The following is a 5,045-nucleotide window of genomic DNA, read 5'->3' on the forward strand; positions in this document are numbered from 1 at the left end:
ATCGTCCCATTATCACGTGACATACATTCTTTTGTATGTTCTTGTCATTCTTATTTCGATGTGTATTTTATACAGGCAAGTTAGACGTGTCGAAGACAATTTTCCATTTTAAATGTATTCATTTCAATGGACAATATCGCTATTCTGATGGACACGTGGGGGAATTCGGGGGCTGTGATTGGATGGTCTCTTCCGATCATCAAAGCATAATGCTACGGAAGTCGGCCATTTTTGCCAATATCCAAAAGCATATTGGCAATAACAAAGACGCATGGTTCCGGTTTACCCATCTGTACCACGCGGCGATGTTTCAATCGACAACAGCATACACTGACAACTTGAAATTCTTCTTGGGAATGTTTTTCAGCTTTACAAATGTCGATAGCATACCCTTTTCTGCTAACTTCCCGATGAAACAGGACTAAACCAATTATTTTCTGTCCCTAAACACCACAAAATGCCCAAAGTCGAAAGATGTAGTACAAACAGGGGAGTAAAACGGAACAGCCGTTTTTGTGTGCCTGTGTGAGCTCAGTTGCCGACTGACACAAACTTTCGCATTCGGCTTTTCTTATCTCGTAACTCCACACTAAATACCCCGCTTCCCCTCTGAAGTATTGATGTACAACCCATGGCACCAACATTCATGTAGTCGTTTATAACTGAGGTTGAAAAATTCGCTTCATGACGAGACTAGTATAATTGTCATCATTTTCACGAGTTTTCATTCACAAGCACCTGGGAAATAAATATTATGTTCCCCAGGCAATAAATCCCCGGTTACCATAGTTGCAGGAAGCAGGATATTATGAGTTATTTCTAATATGCTGACTGTTAGCAAATGATAACAGGCATGTCTCACAAACGATATCAGCATTCGCCTGAAAGGCTCATGCTTGATATCTTTTTTCTCGACATGCCTGTTATCATTTGCTAACAGTCAGCATATTAGAAATAACGGTTTTATTTCCGTTTATTTCGACCAAAAGAAATTTCGAGGCGACCGCGCGAGTTAGACAGAACAGCCACAATGGGAACTTGAGGGCTCCTACCTGATTATGCCTGTCAGTCAAAGAATTCTCGTGACCTGGGTCAGCCAATCAGAGTCACACACCTGACGTGATGAATATTCACAGGTCAAATGCGTTTGACACACAACAATCTCACAAGATAACCATGTTGAACATGCGTTTCGGTTGCTTCGGTTTTTCTTGTTGAACAGAGAGCGACACGATTAAGAACCGACTCCAGACAGATGGGAAATGACGTAACGATACATTTGACGTAAAGCGAGTGACACAGCTTTACTTGATTTTTCCGAACTTTGATCATTGAGATTTCAAGTGAGCGGGTCGTTGCACACTCAGAGGGTGGGTTGTGCCTTGCCGCTGTTCCGAAAAGCACCCACCGACAAAACTCGCTTTTCGGTATTTTTTAGATAAAGAAAGTATTATCTGACAGCATTTGAAGTGTCATTCTTTAGAATAAATCACGCTGATATTGTTGATTTACATTTTTACTTTGTCTTGTTTATTTTTAGCGTGATAAACAAAAAGGGTCCCTGCCTGAACGTTATAACATTTAGCGGGTCACCTAGAATCCGTCCTGATTGGTCAAAAAGCCATATGGGGCACTGAATTGGTAATAAACATGGATAATCAAAAGCAAACCCAATAGAAAAGCTCGGGGATTCTTCGGCTCTTTCCAGACCTAAACAGACGACACGACACTGCTTTGCAAAGTTCCAAAAACGAACTGGCAAACTGGCAAAAGTAAACAAAAAACAAAACTACTTCATGAAAGGTCATACATTCATCAAAAACAAATGAAACCTAGCGATATGTTTTGTATTCGTACAGAGTCATGGAGTGCGTGTATCTGTGTTTCGATACACAGACGTTCGGAGAAATACGAACGTCAAGTTCAAGTAAAACGACCCCTGACACACACATTTTGACCCGTGCACAAGACGTTGTATCGATGAACGAAGCACAAATAAAAAACAATAATAAAAGCAAAGAAAATAGCAACAAGATATGCAAACATCTAACAAAGCCGAGCAAGCAGAATGACAGGTCCAATGAAAAACAAAGAGGTACTGAGTCGGAAACAAGATCGCGATTCTTTCCTTCGCTGCACGACGCAAATCTTCTGTGACCTTTGACCAAACCTAGCTTCCACATTCGATCACTCAGCTTAATATTTACAACAGAAAGCCGAGGGGGTGGAATACCGAGATGAACCTACAGAACTGTGCATCCTCAAACCTGACATATTCATCCCAACATTTAATGAACTCAAAAACACAGCAATTTGCTTTTACACGCCAGCTTTGATTGCCAGTGGTTATCAAACCGGGACTCGTGTGGTTATCAGCACGGAACCCGTGTTTCAAAGCATGGCTCCTTGGGTTGATTGTGCACTTATTTTCTCACTACCAAAATGATGACAAAAACGATGTTTGGTGGTTTGTTGACAGACCAGCTTTTTTGTCGGTCCCCGGGGGGCATATCGACTTTTGTTTCGTATATAATAAATATGAAACAAATATGAAACAAAAGACGATATGCTCCCCCTCGGACCGACAAAAAAGCTGGTCTGTCAACAACCCATCAAACATCTTATAATGCCATTCACCCAAACTGAAAACTTCGCTGCCGTCTGCTCGCGTTGTACGGATTAGCTGTTCTCTTCTCCTCCCCTTGTTGCATCCTAGTTCTTCAGTTGTTTATAGTTTTCCGTTGATGTTGTGTTTTGGTCTTCTTCATAAGTAGTCTTGTTCAAAATTAAAAAAACTCAAATTTCTTTTTGTTGTATACGAATGAACTAATAAAAAGCTGTTTAACAGCTGTGTTGTCAAATCGAGTTTTTTTCCAAAGTCAGATTGGCGCCTGCGCAAAACTAATGCGCACAAGAAACGGCGTCTGCTATCAAAACCTGAGATCAATGCATCGACGCAAAAACTGTCATTTTGTAAGTTTGGAACAACAAATCAAGGTCAGAACAGCTATATAATCACTATTGTATTTTTAGCGTAGCAATAGGGTCCGATATTTAGACTGGAACAAGTATAATGCGACTCGTCTTACTCGTCTTCGACTCGTCGGCATTATACTTGTCTCGTCTAAATATCGGACCCTATTGCTACGCTGAAATCACAATAGCTGTTAATAAAGTATTATTGTTATCCCAGCGAAGCTGGAGGTATCCCACGAACGCTATACTGTATTCGACTTGAGAAATTTTCATACCGATAATACATGATAAAGAAGGATTCGTTGTGCCCGATCAGGGGCTACAGTTGGAGATGGAAGTTCACCAAAAGTTGGGAACATACTAACTAAAATACGGTGGGTGCTATAGGTCGGACACGAGGCTACATATACATACACTTGCACAAACCCAGACAGGCAAAATATGAAAACTGACACACACACGCACCCATCCACGCACACACACACACACACACACACACACACACACACACACACACACACACACACACACACACACACACACACACACGCGCACACGCACACACACACGCACACACACACACACACACACACACACACACACACACACACACACACACACACACACACACACAAACACACACACACACCTGAAGGTGTTCTGGTTGCAGATGGTGATGGCAGGGAAGTGTAGCGAGGTGTTGAAGTTGACCCGGACATCCACAGTGACCGGCATGGCGGCGAAATAGATGATGCGGTCCACGATCTGATACATCATGATGGCTGAACACGCCAAGGTCATGGTCAACCATAGCAACCTGTAACAACCATAGCAACCTGTACCAACCCGTAACAACATGTAACAACCTGTAACAACCTGTAACAATCATAGCAATATGTAACAACCATAGCAACCTGTAGCAACATGTAACAACCATATCAACCTGTAGCAACCCGTAACAACCAAAGCAACCTGTAACAACCATATCAACATGTAACAACCCGTAACAACCATAACAACCCGTAACAACCATATCAACCTGTAACAACCACGTAACAACCATATCAACCTGTAGCAACCCGTAACAACCATATCAACCTGTAGCAACCTGTAACAACCATAGCAACCTGTAACAACCATTGCAACATGCAACAACCATATCAACATGTAACAACCATATCAGCCTGAAACAACCATAGCAATATGTAACAACCATATCAGTTGAAACAACCATAGCAACCTGTAACAACCATATCAACATGTAACAACCATATCAACATGTAACAACCATATCAACCTGTAACAACATGTAACAATCATAGCAATATGTAACAACCATATCAGCCTGAAACAACCATAGCAACCTGTAACAACCATAGCAACATGTAACAACCATTGCAACATGCACCATAGCAACCTGCAACAACCATAGCAACCTGTAACAACCATAGCAACATGTAACAACCATAGCAACCTGCAACAACCATATCATCCTGTAACAACCATTGCAACATGCAACAACCATAGCAACCTGTAACAACCATATCAACCTGTAACAACCATATCAACATGTAACAACCATATCGACATGTAACAACCATATCAACATGTAACAACCATATCAACATGTAACAACCAAAGCAACCTGTAGCAACCAGTAACAACCATAGCAACCTGTAACAACCATAGCAACATGTAACAACCATAGCAACATGTAACAACCATATCAACATGTAACAACCATATCAACATGTAACAACCATAGCAACCTGTAACAACCATAGCAACATGTAACAACCATATCAACATGTAACAACCATATCAACATGTAACAACCATATCAACATGTAACAACCATATCAACATGTAACAACCATATCAACCTGTAACAACCATTGCAACATGCAACAACCATATCAACATGCAACAACCATATCAACCTGTAACAACCATATCATCCTGTAACAACCATTGCAACATGCAACAACCATATCATCCTGTAACAACCATATCATCCTGTAACAACCATATCAGCCTGAAACAACCATAGCAACATGTAACAACCATAG

Source organism: Littorina saxatilis, linkage group LG10, assembly GCF_037325665.1.
Source record: "Littorina saxatilis isolate snail1 linkage group LG10, US_GU_Lsax_2.0, whole genome shotgun sequence".
Taxonomy (NCBI): Eukaryota; Metazoa; Mollusca; class Gastropoda; order Littorinimorpha; family Littorinidae; genus Littorina; species Littorina saxatilis.